Genomic DNA, 20,233 nt, shown 5'->3' on the forward strand with positions numbered 1-20,233 from the left:
TAGATATGTGGTCAAAGACACACAGCCAGCCCAACTCCTGGCTAAATATAAATCATACGATCCCAGGAATAGCATTCATAATCTTATGTTACAAAAACACCATCCTTGCGTAGAACACCCAGGACTTCAAACAACTCTATTTTCTTCTAGGAGCCACCACAGAAATAAGCCCATGCTCAAATCCAGCCCCACACAACTATGAAAACCTAAAAACAGCCAGAGCCAGCAACTTGTATGAGTTTTCTAGTTACATTCTTGAAGACAGGCTTTGGGTCAAGTGTGTCCTGAAAGAGTGAGACCACATAAAGTAAATCTTAGAGCAGCAGACCAGGCCTCTGTCTGTCTCAGAACTTCCTAAACACAGAAGCGACTGTAAGTGTCCCTCTACCACCCATATTTCTCTTTAGGAATGAAAGAACTAGTCTGTCATTGCTGGGAGTGCTGCAGGAAGACAGTGCTCAGCTGTCCTCACCCCACAAGGATTGCTTCTGTTAAAGAAAACCTCCACATTCCAGATCACCTCATTCCTGGGGCAGCCCGTGTCTGATGAACAATTATTATGGTGGTGCATCCAGGACAATTCTGAAGGACCATTCCAACATCAAAGCTCCCCATGGGTTGGCTGAGGCTTCTATTGTGACTGCATTGCAGTTCAATTCTCCCTCTGCCCAATCTTTCTTTTCTTCCCTTCCACAACTGCCAATCGCCATAGGACTTCTTAAATTTCATGTGCATTCATTTCCACTCAGAATCTGCTTCTGGGACAGCTCAAGCAGTGCTAATGTTTAGTCACCATACTCTCTAAGAGCATACCTGCTTCGTCAAGTTCTTCTGGGTTAAATCAGAATTTCTAGGACAAAATTTTCCTAGACTAGTATAACAAAAGATGAGAATAAATTGGTCTAGTCCCAGAAGAAGATAGAAAGACCAGAAGAATTGAAGAGGCAGTGTGCAAATGAACACTGCCATGTTTTTTGTTTTTTTACAAGAACTTATTTTGGGATAGATGAAATAGGATTGTCAAGGGTGCTTAGTCTGTAATTAATTGACAGGGGAATGCCTTAGTACTCAAATGTCAAAGGTGTTTGAACCAGAGTGACTCCATCTTGAAAAGGGGCTGGGTAAAATGAGGCTGAGACCTACTGGACTGTACTCCTAGGAGGTTAGGCATTCTAAGTCACATGATGAGACAGGAGGTCACCACAAGATACAAGTCACAAAGACCTTGCTGATAAAAGGCTGTGGTAAAGAAGCCAGCCAAAACCTGGCAAAACCAATATGGTGATGAAAGTGACCTCTGGTCATCCTCACTGTTCATTATATGCTAATCATAATGGATTATCATGTTAAAAGACACCCATACCAGTGCCATGACAGTTTACAAATGCCATGGCAACCCAACCTCAGGAAGTTACCCTATGTGGTCTAAAAGGGAGGAACTCTCAGTTCTAAGAATTGCCCACTTCTTTTCCAGAAAACTCATGAATAATCAAGAGTTGAGCATATAATCAAGAAATAACTATAATTCATCAAGCAGTCCATGCCACAGCTCTGCCTATGGGGTAACCATTCTTCTATTCCTTTGCTTTCTTCTTTTTTTTTTTTTTTTTTTGAGACAGTTTCGCTCTTGTTACCCAGACTGGAATGCAATGGTGCAATCTCGGCTCACTGCAACCTCTGCCTCCTGGGAGCAGGCAATTCTCCTGCCTCGGCCTCCCGAGTAGCTGGGATTATAGGCATGCGACACCATCCCCAGCTAAGTTTTTGTATTTTTAGTAGAGACGGGGTTTCACCATGTTGACCAGGATAATCTCTATCTCTTGACCTTGTGATCCACCTGCCTCGGCCTCCCAAAGTGCTGGGATTGCAGGTGTGAGCCACCGCGCCTGGCCTCCTTTGCTTTCTTAATAAACTTGCTTTCATCTTCCTTTATGGCCTCTCCTCGAATTCTTTCTTGCACAAAGTCCAAAAACCCTCTCTTGGATGCGGGGGGATCTGGATCAGCATCCTTTTCTGGTAACAAAAAGACCATTCTGTCTTCACTTCAGCCCTAGAGACTGAGGTGTTGCTAAGTAATACATAGTGACAATCCTTTACAAGTGGGATGGATCAGGCTGAAATTGAAAACAGGAACTTTATAGGTACATCTCATTCCCAGGGACTGTCACTGGTACCCTGAAATATGGCTCCAGGGATATTAGCAGTTTGAGCCATTAAGATAATCTCTCAACTATATCATTTACAACTGCTCCCAACTTCTAAGCTTTCTAGGTCAGGTTCCCTAGAGACAGAGTCTGAGACAGGGAATATTGTGCAAATGACTGACTGAGGACATGCTTGCAGGTAAAATCTGTAAGGAAGTGACGAGAGGATAGAACAGGAAAAAAACCTAGAGGAAGATGCACGTTAAGCCAATGTCTACACTTTTTCTGCTTCCACAGGGCATTTTGGAGCATGAATAGCACCCCAATTGTCCTACTTTCTCAACAAGCCCAGATGTTTTTATCCACATATTTGTCAGTCATTGGCTGGGGGTTGCCCTTGGTTAGGTGTAGGCATGGCAAGAAACGTACCTCCCAAACATTTCTAGATGACGCAGCTTTCTAGGCCAACAAGAGGCAGAAGTCTGAACTGTGAGCAACCAATGCTCACATCAGCGGCTAACAGGCACCCTGGCCCCATGAAAGGAATCATTAAAGGGAGGAGAACCAACAGTGACTGTAACACTGAGCAAATACCATGTGCCAAGGTGCTGGGCAGGTGAGAAATATAAATGCAAGGCTGAATCACAGCAAGCATAATCTCAGTGTCCTCCTCTGTCCCTACAGCTATGCCAGGCTAGCCATAGGCTTTGGTTGTGTTGTAGGCTATCTCTTGAGAACAATTTCTACTCTTGTCAGGAAGGATTCCTGCAGGAGGTTCCAGACAGGAAAATGGAAAAGAAAAGGCAGTGGTCTCTCAGTCATTTATCAAGAATTACTCTCTTACAGACTGACCATGTTGAATGATCCTTTTAAAAGATTATGAACTTTAGCAGAGAAGTTCATTCTTGGTTTATGTGATTCTCATAAGTCAAGTCATCAGGAATATGTGATTGCAGGGAAGCCCACAGTCCCCACATTCAGAAACAGGCTGACAGAAGTTGATTAAATTCCAACTACAGAGTCATAACATTTCACCTACCTAAATCAAGCATGTAACTTAAAAACATGTAGCTAGTCTCATCCAATACCTGAATGAGAGGCTCAGGAAACTATTTCCACTACCTTTCCATCATTGTACAACTAAATCCAATGCCTGACATAGAAAGGGATGGATCCAGTCGTTAAGTCTTCATGTTGCACTGAGTAAAACACTTCACCTCAACAGACTTAATTTCCCATTTTATTATGAGGAATTTGAATTAAGTGGTTCATTTATTGAACAAGTATCTCTGGAATACCTACTATGTGCAAGACAGTTTGCTAAGAGCCCAGGACAGAATGGCAAAGAGACACAGAGCCACTGCCCTAGTGGAGCTCACAACTAAGTAAGGAAGGGAACCAACACAAACAAGTCCAAAAATATTAATTGCAATATATGCTATGAAAAAAACAGAGGTGATGAAATCAAAAATAATGTCAAGGATGTATTTTGGATGGGATTTTTATGGAAGGCCCCTGTATAAAAGTAATATTGAAGCTGAAACCTAAAGATGATAAGGAGATAATCAGGTCAAGAAAATTCCAGACAGAGGGGCTAGACTGTGCAAAGATTCTGAATAGGAGTGAACTTAGCATGTTTAAGAAGCTGGAATATCACGGCGGATGGAGTATAGTGAGCAAGGAGCACAGAGACACAACACGAAGTTGGACAGAACCAGATTGTGTTGGTCAGAATAAAAAGCACAGATTTATCCTGAGAGCAGTGAGGAGCCATTGCAGGATCTCAAATAGGAGCCCCACCACTGCTGGCAGTACCGCTTGGGACAGGCCCCATCCCAGCCCCCAGCAATCCGCAGCACACCCCAGGAAAGGGCCCCCAACCCTCTCCCCTACGCGGGCTGTGGCGCCTCAAATAACCCCACCCCCCCGACCAGCCCCCACAACACCAGCAGTGACACCCTGGATAGTGCCCACTGCCCATGGCAGGTCACTCCCAAGTCGTCCCCCATGCCTAAGGCTGTGCGGGCCAAGATGGTGAACCTATCCTGCCATCTTACCTTTCTACCTGCGCTGTAGTCTCCGTCAGTGCCAACAACCGCAACAGCGAGGTGAGCTGAGCCAATACCGCAGACTCTAGCCTCCAGCATGGGTGGTGGCGGCTACTCCCACTTCTCCTTGAAGCCAGCTCAGAGGAGGTGGGCCCTCGTCTGAAATGGCGAGACTCCCGCTTGCCATCCTTTATAGACGGGGTTCCTAGACTACATGTTCGGATCGGATGAGAGCAAACTTCAAGGTCTACTCTAATTGGGCTTTATTTCTATGGTCTCATTGGCTACCTAAAACTTGTTCTCATCCAACCCGAAGCTATTCTAGCCAGGCTGATCTGCGGCCCCTTTAAGAGGGTGTGGTGCCTCAGCCTTGAGGGGAGTGCCTGTCAGCATGCGTGCCCTTAAGGAAGCCCACCCGGTCTGGCCAGAGAGAAGTCGGCGGTCCTCGAGAAGTCAGCGGCGGTGGTGGTGGGGACCCTCAAGAAGTCAGGGGTGGCGGCAGCAGCGGTCCTCGAGAAGGTGGCAGTGGCGGCGGCGGCGGCGGCAGCGGCCCTCGAGAAGGCAGTGGCGGCAGTGATGGCGGCCCTCGAGAGATCCGCGGCAGCCCTGGAGAGATCGGCAGCAGCCCTGGAGAAGGCAGCGGCAGTGGTGGCGGCAGCCATCGAGAAGTCGGCGGCGGCAGTGGCCCTTGAAAAGTTGACAGCCGTGGCAGCGGCGGCGGCCCTTGAGAAGTCGGCAGCAGCAGTGGCCCCAGACAGCCCGGCCCGGCCACAGGGAAGGCAGCGGCGACGGCAGCCCCAGCCCGGCCGGAAGGAAGTCGGTGTAGGCGGAGGCGGCCCTGGCCCGGTGTGGAGGGAAGTCGGCATAGGTGGCAGCAACAGCGCTGTCAGAGCGAGTTTCTTTGGAGAAGCGTGGTGGCTTCAACATGATGGTGGAGGATGAGACAGGTCTCTGTAGTAAGTGGCGGGAACTTGTACCCCACCGGGAATCCTCCAGACCTCCCTGCTCCTTCTCCGCGGCTCCCTGCTTTGTTTGGGATGGGTTGGGGGCAGTACGGGGTGCAACACTGCCAGGGGTGAGGGATGGGTTCAGGATGCTGTCAGGTGTGACGTTGCCCCAGTGCGGGGGGGGGGGCGGGGGGGTGCAGGTGTGAGATCCAGGACATCATTGCCCGTGTCTGGGAGCTGGTTGGGGGCACTATCCAAGGCTGCATCACCCACACGGGGAGTGGGTTGGGGGCACTGTCTGGGGCTGCAGTGCTGGCGGTGGAGGATGGTTTGGGGGTGCTGCACTGCTGGTGGGGGGAGGGGTGGCATCATGGGGACTACACTGAGACAGAGGTTGGGGGGCTTGTTGGGAGAGCTACACAGGGTTGGACTGCCTGTGGAGTGGGGTAGAGGGTTGGTGGGGGCACTCTTGGGGCCGGATACACAGCCTGAGTGGTGGGGAGGCAGCGGGTGGGTCAGGTGCTCTCAGGGATCTGCGCTGCCTGGTAAAGAGCGGGTGAGTGTGCTATTCTGGGCTGCGTGGGTTGTGGCAGGGGCAGGTTGGGTGCGCTATCAGGGACTACCCGAGCTAGCCATGGGGGTACTTCCCAAGGTGGAGAGGGAGTTTGGAGTGCTATCGGTGGCTGCACTGCCCGAGGCAGGGAGTTGGTTGGGGGCGCTATCCAGGGCCGCACTGTTTCTGACGGGGAGTGAGTTAGGGCACTCACTATTCAGGGTTGCAGCACCCGCAGTGGGGGGTGGTTTGGGTGCCATATGGGGGCATCACTGCCTGTGGTGGGGGTCTGCTTGGGGACACTATCTGTGGCTACACTGCTCACCCCAGGGAGCCTGTTGGGGTGCTATCTCAGGCTGTGCTGCCCATGGTAGGGGGGTGGTTTGCGGGTGCCATCGAGTGCTGCAGTGTCTAAGGCAGGGGCAGGTTAGGGGCTGCCATGACGTGCTACATTGCTGGTGGTGGGGGATGGCGTGCTGGCGCTATCCTGGGGCTACACTGCCGGTGGCAGCTGGTTAGGGGCTCTGTCAGAAGCTGCACTGCCGGTGGCAGGTGATGGAGGTTTCAGTGACAGCGGTGGTCTCTGCAAGAGGAGTAGTCCTCCTCTCCCCGGACTCTAAATGGCCATCTGCTGCTGCATGGTGGGCACAAATTTCTGTAGCAGATACCATGGGGTGACAGGGCCCTGTGGGTGGAGGTCTCAGGAATGGGAACCAGCACATGGGTGGGGAGGGCTGGCTGGGGCTGAGTTTCTGCTGCTCCTGTTTCCAGAGCACAGCCTGGGTGGTCCCAGTGGTTCCTATGGAGCGGGAAGCCCAGGCACCATGGTGTCTCCAGTCTCTACTCCCTAGCCAGTTTGGGCCAAAGAGAGATGCTGTGGTCTTTGGAGGGTGGGTGTGAGTGCCTTCACTGAAACTGGCCCATGCCACCTAGTGGACAGCAGTGGGGGTCTAATGCTACCATTCTCTTGTGTTCCATTCTAGGCTTTTCTGGCTTTGCCCGCCCAGCTGCTCCATGCCACGAGAAGGAAGAGCTATCTGCTGCATGCTGGAGCCTGGAGTCTGTGGCACCACAGCTCACCTCACTGCAGTGGGTGGCAGCGACAGAGACTGCAGAGCGCCGGAGAGGTAGGAGCGTGTCTGGCTGCCACCAGGGCAGGGACAGGTGCAGAGGTGGCCAGGTGGCAGCCTCTGAGGCGGCCTTGGTCCTAGGGTCCCCCCCTGCTGTTTATGGCAGGCAGAGTTGGGGTTGCCTCTGCTTCTGATGCGCCGTTTGCAGGTGGCAGCTACAGTTGAGCCATAGGGTGGCAGTGCTGGTTTCCGTTCTTCTGTTCCTTTTTGTCCCTGGTCCCAGGTACTGGTCGCACATGCTGGTTACCCTACAGCCACTGGGATGGGGCTGGGCACCAGTTCCAGTCCTCCTCCTGCTGTGGGGCCTGATTTAGGTGCCATAGCAGGGTCTGGCCCTTAGGTCCGCATTGCTGGAGGAAGCGGGCAGGATCAGGGGTTGCCACCACGCTGCCGAATGCCATCTCTAAGTGGCAGGTGGAGCAGAATGCAAGGGAGGCTGCAGGGCTGGTCTCAGACAGCCTGGGAGTCACCCAGGGCACCTCCCCCCACCCTAAGATCCGTGCTTCCTTGGCCCAAGCCCAGAGCGTGGGGTTGTGGGCTCTGGGCCCACGACAGCACCCAGGATGAGTCTGAGTGCCAGTTTCCATTACCCTGTAGCTTTCCAACAAGACTGCATGGCTCACTGGGCCTGACTGTGCTCCAGAGCCTCAACTCTTGCTGTCACTACATCTGACCAGAGCCATCCTCAACATTACAACCAACGCTTCAGCATCCTCTTAGCTCCTTTTCCATGAGAGTCCTTTCTCTCATCCTCTGTACATACCATTTTCTCTTCTTGGAATGCTCTTTCTGTTAAAACCACTCCTTCCCCCCAAGCCTGAATTTCCCTAAGTAACTCTATTTACAATTCCATGTCTAAACTTAGTCATCTCTTTTCCCTGGGAGCCTTCTGTGGCTCCCACTCTCACAGACCCCCATCATCACTGGAATAAGTGCATCTCCCATATCCTCTGTGGCATATTTGACAGGCACTCCCCCATCACAGCATCATCACACAGTGCTAAAATCACCTCTTTGCTGGTTTCACTCTTCTACTAGACTTTAAAGTTTCCAAAATGGAAAAGGAGGGGAACAGCGTCTATCTTGCTTATGGCTATATTCTCACCCAATGTGTAGTTTACACAGCACTCAGTATTTGCTGGATGGATAAGTAAATGAAGCAAGTCAGCACTTGAGTCCAGATCATTTGACTCCAGTCCTTTGCATTTTGTACTACATGTTCCCATTTCATTTAAGACAATTTCTCTTTCTAAAATAGAAATTACTACACAAGCCATCACAAGGGGGAAATGCCAGAGATAAAATTTGGAATTGGGGTATCAAATTATCAAAATTCCTCTAGGTTTGACTGCAACTTCAAGACCTGTAAGTGGGCTCTTGGGTCTAGGCATGCCCTTTACAGCATGAGGAGGGAGTGAAGGAAGGAATCCACTGGGATGGTCCTGTTTGCAGCCAACTGTAATGCACAGCTTGAGTCATGGAAGGCACACCTGGAGATGTTTGAGAAGCAATCAGCCATTCCCAACATAGGATAGAAACAAAATGGAAAAGGTTAAAGTTAACATGGAAAGATTCAAACCCATTTTGGATTATTTCAAAAGAATGTCTTGTGGATTCGGAGAGAAGATGGCACTGTAGGACCAACTCAGGATTGCAGCTCCCAGTGAAACGGCAGATGGTGAGTGCACAACGCAATTCCAGATGGATCTTTATTGCCCACAGACCAGGAGATTCCCAGGTGTAGGAGCCCCACGGGCCGCCAGCATAGCTGTTTGGGCCGGCACGGCTGTTTGGGCTGGGGCCGCAGCACAGCGGCACTCCATACAAAATTCACTGGTTTGGTTGCCCTGTTAAACTGGCAATTGGAGATTTCAGAAGGCAGCTTAGCACATTCATCTGATTAAACAGGACTTAAACAGAAGGCCAGGTCAGGAGATTCCTGGGCAGCAATGTGGTTCCAGCCAGTGCAGTGGGTTGCTGCAAGGGAAATCACACAGATCCCAGTGCCCTTTCAGCAGGCGACTGGAACACCTGGGAGAGAGTCAACCGTTCAACTTAAAAAAAAAAAAGGTCTCTGAGGCAGGGAGCCAGGTGATCAGGCTCGGCGGATCCCACCACCACAAAAACAAAACAGCAATTGTAAATGCTCGGGGTTGAGAGTTTCACAGCAAGCACAGCTGAACCCAGGACAGTGCAGCTCAGAGGGGGAGGGGGTGTCCGCCATTACCGAGGCACTTGACCTCTACGGAGGTACACTGCCATTGCTGACGCAGCCTGCCGTTGCTGAGGCAACCCACCATAACAGAGAGTCCACCACTACAGCGGTGGGCCATCATCACCACAGCAGCTCTAACCACACCCATATAAACAGGACTACAAAGAATTATACATGGCAGCAGGGCGGAGCCCACAACAACAGGGTGGAGCCCACGGCAGCTCAGCATAACCGCTTCAGGCAGGCAGTGATTAGACTGCCTCCTTGCTGGGCAGGACAGTGCGACGGATACTCATAAATAAAACCCTAACTCCCCGGGACAGAGCACCTGAGGAAAAAAAGGGGGCTTTATGAGTTCTGCTGCAGCAGACTTAAACATACCTGCCTAGCAGCCTTGAATGAACAACGGAGCTCACAGCTCAGCACTTGAGCTCCTATAAAGTACAGACAATCTCCTCAAGCAGCTCCCTTACCCCCACATATCCAAAGAGTCACCGCCCAAAGGACTGATCAGACTGATATTTGGTGGGCATCATTCAGCAACAAAGATAGCAGAAGAAGAAATGGGTAGCAACCCTCACGGTTCCGCAGCTGCTACAGGTATACCCCAGGCAAGCAGGGCCTGGTGTGGACTTTAGTAGTCCTACAGCAGAGGGGCCAGACTGTTAGAAGGAAAACTAAGAAACAGAAATACTTCATCATCAACAATCTGGACATCTACTCAGAGACGCAATCGGAAAATCAACAATTACTCAGACGACAGGTGGATAAATCCACAAAGATGGGAAGAAACCAGCACAAAAAGGAGGAAAACACCTGAAACCAGAACACCTCGCCTCCTACAAGGGCCCACAACTCCTCACCAGCAAGGGAACAAAGCTGGACGGAGAATGAATGTGATGAAATGACAGAATCAGACTTCAGAAGGTGGGTAATGAGAAACTTCAGTGAGCTAAAAGAACAGGTTCTAACTCAATGCAAAGAAACTAAGAACCTTGAAAAAAGATATGAGGAAATGATAAGAAGAATGGACAACTTAGAGAGGAATATGAGTGAATTGAAGGAGCTGAAAAACACAACACGGGAACTTCGCGAAACATGCACAAGTTTCAACAGCTGAATTGACCAAGCAGAAGAAAGGATGTCAGAAGTCGAAGATCAACTCAATGAAATAAAACGAGAAGCCAAGATTAGAGAAAAAAGCACAAAAAGGAATGAACAAAGTCACCAAGAAATGTGGGACTATGTGAAGAGACCTAATCTACGTTTGATAGGTGTACCTGAATATGACGAAGAGAATGAATCCAAGCTGGAAAATACTCTTCAGGATATTATCCAGGAAAATTTCCCCAACCTAGCAAGGCAGGCCAATATTCAAGTCCAGGAAATACAGAGAACACCACAAAGATATTCCACAAGAAGAGCAACCCCAAGGCACTTAATCCTAAGATTCATAAGGGTTGAAATAAAGGAGAAAAGACTAAGGGCAGCCAGAGACAAAGGTCGGGTCACCCACAAAGGGAAGCCCATCAGACTCACAGCAGATCTCTCGGCAGAAACTCTACAAGCCAGAAGAGAGTGGGGGCCAATATTCAACATCCTTAAAGAAAAGAACTTTCAACACAGAATTTCATATCCAGCCTAACTGAGCTTCATAGGTGAAGGAAAAATAAAATTCTCTGCGAACAAGCAAGTACTCAGAGATTTTGTCACCACCAGGCCTGCTTTACAAGAGCTCCTGAAAGAGGCACTACACATAGAAACGAACAACCAGTACCAGCCATTCCAAAAACATACCAAATGCTAAAGAGCATCAACAAAATGAAGAATCTGCATCAACTAACGGGCAAAACAGCCAGCTAGCATCAAAATGGCAGTATCAAATACACACATACCAATATTAACCCTAAATGAAAATGGGCTAATGCACCAATGAAAAGACACAGACTGGCAAATTGGATAAAAAGCCAAAACCCATCGGTGTGCTGTATCCAGGAAACCCATCTCACATGCAAGGATACACAAAGGCTCAAAATAAAGGGATGGAGGAAGATTTACCAAGCAAATGGAGAGCAAAAAAAAAGCAGGAGTTGCAATTCTCATCCCTGATAAAATAGACTTTAAAGCAACAAAGATCAAAAGAGACAAAGAAGGCCATTACATAATGGTAAAAGGATCGATACAACAAGAAGAGCTAATGATCCTAAATATATATGGACCCAATACAGGAGCACCCAGATATATAAGGCAAGTTCTTAATGACTTACAAAGAGACTTAGACTCCCACACAATAATAGTGGGAGACTTTAACACTCCACTGTCAATATTAGACAGATCAACCAGGCAGAAAATTAACCAGGATGTCCAGGGCTTGAACTCAGACCTGGAACAAGCAAACATGATAGACATTTACAGAACTCTTCACTCCAAATCCACAGAATATAATTCTTCTCAGTACCACATCAAACCTACTCTAAAATTGACCGCATAATTGGAAGTAAATCACTCTTCAGCAAATGCAAAACAACAGAAATCATAAGAAACAGTCTCTCAGACTATAGTGCAATCAAGTTAGAACTCAGAATTCAGAAACTAACTCAGAACCGCACAGCTTCATGGAAACTGAACAACTGGCTCTTGAGTGTTGACTGGATAAACAATGAAATGAAGGCAAAAATAAAGAAGTTCTTTGAAACCAATGGGAACGAAGACACAACATACCAGAATCTCTGGGACACATTGAAAGCAGTCTCTAGAGGAAAATATATAGCAATAAGTACCCACATGAGAAGAGTGGAGAGATCCAAAATTGACACCTTAACCTCAAAATTGAAAGAGCTGAAGGAGCAAGATCAAAAAAACTCAAAACCTAGCAGAAGACAAGAAATAACTAAGATCAGAGCAGACCTGAAGGAGATAGAGACACAAAAAACCATTCAAAATATGAATAAATCCAAGAGCTGGTTTTTAGAAAAGATCAACAAAATAGGCAGACCACTAGCCAGATTAATAAAAAGAGAGAATAACCAAATAGATGAAATAAAAAACGATAAAGGGGAAATCACCACAGATTCCACAGAAATGCAAACCATCATCAGAGAATATTACAAACAACTCTATGCACATAAACTAGTAAACCTGGAAGAAATGGATAAATTCCCGGACACTTGTGTCCTCCCAAGCCCAAACCCAGGAGGAAGCCGAAACTATGAATAGACCAATAACAAGGTCTGAAGTTGAGGAAGCAATTAAGAGCCTACCAAACAAAAAAAGCCCAGGTCCAGATGGGTTCACAGCCCAATTCTACCAGACACACAAAGAGGAACTGTTACCATTCCTTCTGAAACTATTCCAAATAATCAAAAAAAAGGGAATCCTTCCCAAATCATTTTATGAGACCAACATCATCCTGATACCAAAATCCGGCAGAGACTCAACAAGAAAAGAAAACTTCAGGCCAATATCCATGACGAACATAGACACAAAAATCTTCAATAAAATACTGGCAAGCCGATTGCAACAGCACATCACAAAAAGCTTATCCACCATGATCAAGTAGGATTCATCCCGGGGATGCAAGGCTGGTTCAACATTAGCAAGTCTATAAACGTAATTCACCACATAAACAGAACCAAAAACAAAAACCACATGATTATCTCAATCGATGCAGAGAAGGCCTTTGACAAAATTCAACAGCCCTTTATGCTAAAAACCCTCAATAAACTCGGTATTGATGGGACGTATCTCAAAATAATAAAAGCTATTTACGACAAACCAACAGCCAATATCATACTGAATGGGCAAAAACTGGAAGCATTCCCTGTGAAATCTGGCACTAGACAAGGATGCCCTCTCTCACCACTCCTATTCAATATAGTACTGGAAGTTCTAGCCAGAGCAATCAGGCAAGAAAAAGAAATAAAGGGTATTCAAATAGGAAAGGAGGAAGCCAAATTGTCTCTATTTGCAGATGACATGATAGTATATCTAGAAGACCCCATCATCTCAGCCCAAAAACTCCTGAAACTGATAAGCAACTTCAGCAAAGTCTCAGGATATAAAATCAATGTGCAAAAATCACAAGCATTCCTCTACACCAATAACAGACTTAAAGAGAGCCAAATCAAGAATGAACTGCCATTCACAATTGCTACAACGAGAATAAAATACCTAGGAATACAACTAACAAGGAACGTAAGGGACCTCTTCAAGGAGAACTACAAACCACTGCTCAACAAAATAAGAGAGGACACAAACAGATGGAGAAACATTCCATGTTCATGGTTAGGAAGGCCATCTTCATTATTGTGAAAATGGCCATACTGCCCAAACTAATTTACAGACTCAACGCTATCCCCATCAAGCTACCATTGACTTTCTTCACAGAACTGGAGAAAACCACCTTGAACAGCAGGAGGCATCATGATACCAGACTTCAAACTATACTACAAGGCTACAGTAATCAAAACAGCATCGTACTGGTACCAAAACAGAGATATAGACCAACGGAACAGAACAGAGGCATCGGAGGCAACACAACATATCTACAACCATACAATCTTTGATAAACCTGACAAAAACAAGCAATGGGGAAAGGATTCCCTGTTTAATAAATGGTGTTGGGAAAACTGGCTAGCCATATGCAGAAAGCAGAAACTGGACCCCTTCCTGACACCTTACACTAAAATTAACTCCAGATGGATCACAGACTTAAACATAAGACCTGGCACCATAAAAACCCTAGAAGGAAATCTAGGCAAACCCATTCAGGACATAGGAGTAGGCAAGGACTTCATGACGAAAACACCAAAAGCATTGGCAGCAAAAGCCAAAATAGACAAATGGGACCTAATCAAACTCCACAGCTTCTGCATGGCAAAAGAAACAGTCACTAGAGTGAATCAGCAACCAACAGAATGGGAAAAAATTTTTGCAGTTTACCCATCTGACAAAGGGCTGATATCCAGAATTTACAAAGAACTCAAACAGATTTATAAGAAAAAGACAAACAAACCTATTCAAAAATGGGCAAAGGATATGAACAGATACTTTACAAAAGAAGACATACATGAGGCCAACAAACATGAAAAAATGCTCATCATCACTTGTCATCAGAGAAATGCAAATCAAAACTACATTGAGATACCATCTCACGCCAGTTAGAATGGCGATCATTAAAAAATCTGGAGACAACAGATGCTGGAGAGGATGTGGAGAAATAGGAATACTTTTACACTGCTGGTGGGAGTGTAAATTATTTCAACCATTGTGGAAGACAGTGTGGCGATTCCTCAAAGACCTAGAAATAGAAATTCCATTTGACCCAGCAATCCCATTACTGGGTATATATCCAAAGGACTATAAATCGTTCTACTATAAGGACACATGCACACGAATGTTCATTGCAGCACTGTTTACAATAGCAAAGACCTGGAACCAACCCAAATGCCCATCGATGATAGACTGGACTGGAAAAATGTGGCACATATACACCATGGAATATTATGTAGCAATCAAAAACGATGAGTTTGTGTCCTTTGTAGGGACATGGATAAATCTGGAGAACATCATTCTCAGCAAACTGACACAAGAACAGAAAATGAAATACCGCATATTCTCACTCATAGGTGGGTGATGAACAATGAGAACACATGGACACAGGGAGGGGAGCACTACACACTGGGGTCTATTGGGGGGAATAGGGGAGGGACAGTGGGGTGGGGGAGCTGGGGAGGGATAGCATGGGGAGAAATGCCAGATGTGGGTGAAGGGGAAGAAGACAGCAAATCACACTGCCACGTGTGTACCTATGCAACTATCTTACATGTTCTGCACATGTACCCCAAAACCTAAAATGCAATTAAAAAAAAAAGAATGGGAGAGGAGACCATGGCACAGTGTACTTGTAAAATAAATACTAGACTCAAAGGTTTTTGCAGAAAAGTGATTTATTTAGGTAAAGAAAGAAAAAGGAGAAGGAGAGAGAAAGAAACAGCTAGCTCTCACACTGAGTGAGAGAAAGAAAAGCCGCTCTAACACTGAGTGAGAAGGGTTCCCAGAGGTGAAAATCTAGAGGACAACTCCTCTTACACTGAGTGAGAGAATCCAGAAATATGAAATCCAGGAGAGGAAAGCAGCTTCCATACTGAGTGGAAGGGAATAGAGAGATGGAGATTAGGAGGGGAAGACAGGCTTCCACGAGAGAGTGTGGAAGGGGACTCCAGAGAGGAAATCCAGGAGAGAGAAAGAGGGCTTCCATGAAGGGAGTGTTCGTGGAAGGAGACCTGAACATGGAGTCCAAAGGAGTGTGGAAGAAGGGGACTTTTAACCTTGGAGGAACCCTCACCTTCTCTAAGACCACCCTGACCAATGTAAGGAGTTCCTTGGAACTTCCGCTGGAGTGACTGACTGTTGATTCTTCCCGCGCCCAGGAAAATTAAAACAAAAACCATTAAATCTCCTGGATAGGGAGAGATCCAGGGGTGGGGGTAGGGGGTGGCGGGCATGGCACTGGGAACTTCTTGCTCTTAAAACTTCGCCCCCTGGTGGACCTTGAAAGAGAACACATTCCCTCAATGACATAAGTTCAACATCTTTTCATATGCTTACTCAGATCTTTTGCCCATTTTTAATTCAGTTTCCTATTTTCTTATTGTTAAATTTTAAGAATTCGTCAGATTTATTTTAATTTTTATTTTATTTTATTTTGAGACAGAGTTTCGCTCTTGTTACCCAGGCTGGAGTATAATGGCACCATCTTGGCTCACCGCAACCTCCACCTCCTGGGTTCAGGCAATTCTCCTGCCTCAGCCTCCTGAGTAGCTGGGAGTACAGGCACGCGCCACCACGCCCAGCTAATTTTTTGTATTTTTAGTAGAGACGGGGTTTTGCCATGTTTACCAGGATGGTCTCGATCTCTTGACCTCGTGATCCACCCACCTCGGCCTCCCAAAGTGCTGGGATTATAGGCGTGAGCCACCACGCCCGGCCAGATTTATTTTTTATTGCTTACTTAGCGTGGGCCCTCTCTTTTCCTTTACATTTTGCCAGTTCTACTTCCTCTTTAGTCTCATTTGCGATCTTTCTTTCTACAGAGACAACTTAAACCAGAGAAGTAGGTAGACTCTTTCCCAACAGGAAGATGAAGGAATGTGCACATGCAGTTCAGAGAGGGAAATAAAAAGCATTCTTAGAATACTTCCTTGGTTAAAAGCAGTAAGTTTGGCAAACACACTTACTTTCTCAACTCTAGATTTACTGAGAATGCTAGGTAGCATATTTTTTAAGAGAATAAATCCTATAGCTCACAGAATAATTATTTGAATTATTTTCAGCATATTCTTTGGCCTCTGAATAAATGAGGGGTCTGCTTTGATCAACAGATAAAGTACTTGATGGGAGTTCTTAGAAGTACAACTCTTGGAGGGTTATTTTATTCTTCACTGAGAGGGGAGGAGCCATTGAAAGCTACTGAGTAGTCGTGGAAAATGATCAGAATTCTTCCTTCTTGGGAGGACGAGAAGGGCAGATCACTTGAGGCCAGGAATTCCAGAACAGCCTGGCCAACATAGTGAAATTCCATCTCTAATAAAAATACAAAAAATTAGCATGGTGGTGGCACATGTAAACCCAGCTACTTGGGAGGCTGAGACAGGAGAATTGCTGGAGCCCAGGAGGTGGTTTCAGTGAGCTGAAATTGCATCACCCCACTCCAGCCTGGGTGACTGAGTGAGACTGTCTCAAAGAAAAAAAAAAGAATTCTTTCTTCTATATCCTATGCTGATTACACAGTAATTACACATACGTCTTGACGTGTAAATGGTAGTTTAAAAGATTGGAGCCTGACTGCTCCACCTTAAACATTCTACAAATCTCTCCTTTTTTCATACATTTATTTCTTTGTTTATTTATTTATTTATTGAGATGGAGTCTTACTCTGCTGCTCAGGCTAGAGTGCAATGGAGCAATCTCGGCTCACTGCAACCTCCGCCTCCTGAGTTCAAGCGATTCTTCTGCCTCAACCTCCCAAGTAGCTGGGATTATAGGCGTTTACCACCATGCTCTGCTAATTTTTGAATTTTTCTTATAGAGACAGGGTTTCACCATGTTGGCCAGGCTGGTCTGGAACTCCTGGCCTCAGGTGATCTGCCTGCCTCAACCTCCCAAAGTGCTAGGATTACGGGCGAGAGCCACTGTGCCCGGCCTGTTTATTTTTTAGTGACCGTGTCTGGCTTTGTCATCAGTCTGGAGTGCAGTGGTTTTAATCACAGCTCACTGCCACCTCGAATTCTGGGGCTCAGGTGATCCTCATGCCCCAGTTCCCCAAGTAACTGGGGCTATAAGCACGAGCCACCAACACTTGGCTGAGAGTCTTGCTCTGTCTCCCAGGCTGGGGTGCAGTGTTGTGATCTCAGCTCACTGCAACTGCTGCCTCCCAGGTTCAAGTGACTCTCATGCCTCAGCCTCCTGAGTATTTAGGACCACAGGCAAGTGCCACCACTCCTGGCTAATTTTTGTATTTTTTATAGAGACGGGGTTTCACCATGTTGCCCAGGCTGGTCTCCAACTCCTGAGCTCAAGTGATCCACAAGCTTCGGCCTCCCACAGTGTTGGGATTACAGGTGTGAGCCACCGTGCCCTTCCCTGGCTGATTTTTAAATTTTTCTTTCTTCCTTTCTCCCCTTCTTTTCTTTTCATTTCTTTTTTTCTTCTTCTTCTCTCTCTCTTTTTTAATTTTAATTTTTAAATTTTTTGTAGAGACAGAAGTCTCCCTATTTGACCTAGGCTGGTCTTGAACACCTTGGCTCATGGGATCCTCTTGCCTCCGTCTCCCAAAGTGCTGGGATTACAAGTGTGAGCCACTATGCCCTGTCCATTTTTTTTTTTTTTTTTTTTTTTGAGGCGGAGTTTCGCTCTTGTTACCCAGGCTGGAGTGCAATGGCGCGATCTCGGCTCACCACAACCTCCGCCTCCTGGGTTCAGGCAATTCTCCTGCCTCAGCCTCCTGAGTAGCTGGGATTACAGGCACGCGCCACCATGCCCAGCTAATTTTTTTTTTTTATTTTTAGTAGAGACGGGGTTTCACCATGTTGACCAGGATGGTCTCGATCTCTTGACCTTGTGATCCACCCGCCTCGGCCTCCCAAGTGCTGGGATTACAGGCTTGAGCCACCGCGCCCGGCGCCCTGTCCATTTTTATAAGTTTAGGTTAATGCTTTCCTCCAAAGCTGATGAGAGGATTACATCGGACAGTGTGAAAAGTACTTAGCATTCTATTAATTCTTAAAACCACCCCTCCTCATTTATCTCCTATGACTCATTTAATTATTTTATCTCATTTAATTCTCATACCTTCTTGGAACGTAGGGTTTAGTGGAGTAAGACCCAGGGATGACTTCTCAAGTTCTCACCTCCAGGCTTTTCTTACTTGGTGTATCACTGATGATGAAGTCAAAAATATGTCAGAATGGCTATTTTGAATTAAAAGCACTTGAAAAACAGTAGATACAAGAAAATCATTCTGACCTCTTTTCTGTTTCTTAAAAGCAGATAAAAAAATTACCATGTGAGCAACATCCTTCCTATATAAGAAGGAATGCAGCATAATCTTATCAAGGATGGGAGTCAAGAGTGAGAGAATACTGTGAAGACCTTGGTAAAATAACTCTTAAGCCTCTCCAGATAATTTAATTGCTTTTCATAACTTGCTATTACTACTCTTACTACCGGTATCACTATTACCGTTATTGTCACTATTGTTTATTTAATTCTGTATAGATAAGTAACTGACCATAACTGCTTCTTTAGGTCCTTCTCTCCCTTCCCTTCCCCTGCCTTTCACCATCCCTTCCCCTTCCCTCCTTTCCTTTCTCTTCTTTATTTGTTTTAAGGGGTGGTCTCACTATGTGAGACTCCAGGCTGGAGTACAGTTGCGGGATCACAGCTCACTGCAGCCTTGACCTCCTGGGCTCAATAAATACTCCCTGGTCGGCCTCTCAAACTACTGGGACTACAGGCAAGAGCCACCGCGCCTGGCCTTGAACATAAATTTAATATCAGGTAAACATTATCAGAGTTACAGACATGGAAGGTAGAAACAAGACCACACGGTCTGGACAGAATTTTATACAAATGTATAGAGCAAAAAAGAAAAGAACAATTAAACTTATTTCTTTGGATTCCATTGATTAAAATTTTTTAAAATAAAAAACGCCTTTGTCCTTGAGAGGTAAGAGGATGCCCCTTCGTATAACTTTGCACACTGCATATCCTGTGAGCGATCCCTAAGCTACTTCCCAGGGTGCGTGCGTGTTTACAGCTCCGAGGGGCGGAAGGCCTCTATTTGCCTTGTAGTAAAGGGATAGCCTGTCACCGGGCTCGTGAAGTAGTCTAGCAGAAGCCTGGAGGAGACAGTCACCGCCCATCTCGGTAAGATTCCACTACTCGCTGGGGTTAACAGCGTCACAGACAGGGACTGCTCCCCTGGAGCTTACATTCGCATATGTTAATAACTCCAGAACCTGGTCAGTGGTCCGGGAAGATGACGACCGCTTCCGGTAGGGCTCCCAGCAAAAGCCTCTGTGAAGAGGCCATCTTTGAGCTGGATTTTGGAGCTTTAATAAATGTTTAAAGAGCGAACGGAACGAGCAATGCCTGACAATCAACACAGCGGTTGCCAAGGAGCTAAAAAGCGTCTGGCTTTGGCGTCCGTATTGTTGGAAACAGGAGGAAGGAGAAGAAAACCCAGAATTTTTCGACAGTGGTGCTTTCGCGGCTCTCAGTTGAAAATGGGGTTCCCACTTTGGGAGGCCGAGGAGGGTGGATCACGAGGTCAAGAGATCAAGACCATCCTGGCCAACATAGTGAAACCCCGTCTCTACTAAATACAAAAAAATTTAGCCGGACATGGTGGCACATGCCTGTAATCCCAGCTACTTGGGAGGCTGAGACAGGAGAATTGTTTGAACCCAGGAGGCGGAGGTTGCGGTGAGCCGAGAATGCGCCATTGCACTCCAGCCTGGGTAACGAGCGAAACTCCGTCTCAAAAAAAAAAAAAAAGAAAAGAAAAAGAAAATAGGGTTCTCACGTTAGTTCATATCGCCTGGGTCTGAAACGAAGCCCGCGATCGAGACAGTAAGCCTCGGGGCCGCGGCGGGAGCAGGGCGTGGCCCCAGCCAGACGAGGCTACGGTGTTGG

At 46.7% G+C, this 20,233-nt stretch overlaps 1 long non-coding RNA gene across 1 annotated transcript in view; it reads right to left on the reverse strand.

The window, feature by feature from the left end:
- LOC118142835 (uncharacterized) overlaps positions 1–20,198 on the reverse strand; it is a 77,055-nt gene extending 56,857 nt beyond the window's left edge. The window contains exon 1 of the long non-coding RNA XR_013533121.1: positions 18,389–20,198. This is a non-coding gene — a long non-coding RNA (uncharacterized LOC118142835). The remainder of the gene's footprint in view (positions 1–18,388) is intronic.
- Between the last annotated feature and the right edge of the window lie 35 nt (positions 20,199–20,233).

Source organism: Callithrix jacchus, chromosome 1 (genome assembly GCF_049354715.1).
Source record: "Callithrix jacchus isolate 240 chromosome 1, calJac240_pri, whole genome shotgun sequence".
NCBI lineage: Eukaryota > Metazoa > Chordata > Mammalia > Primates > Cebidae > Callithrix > Callithrix jacchus.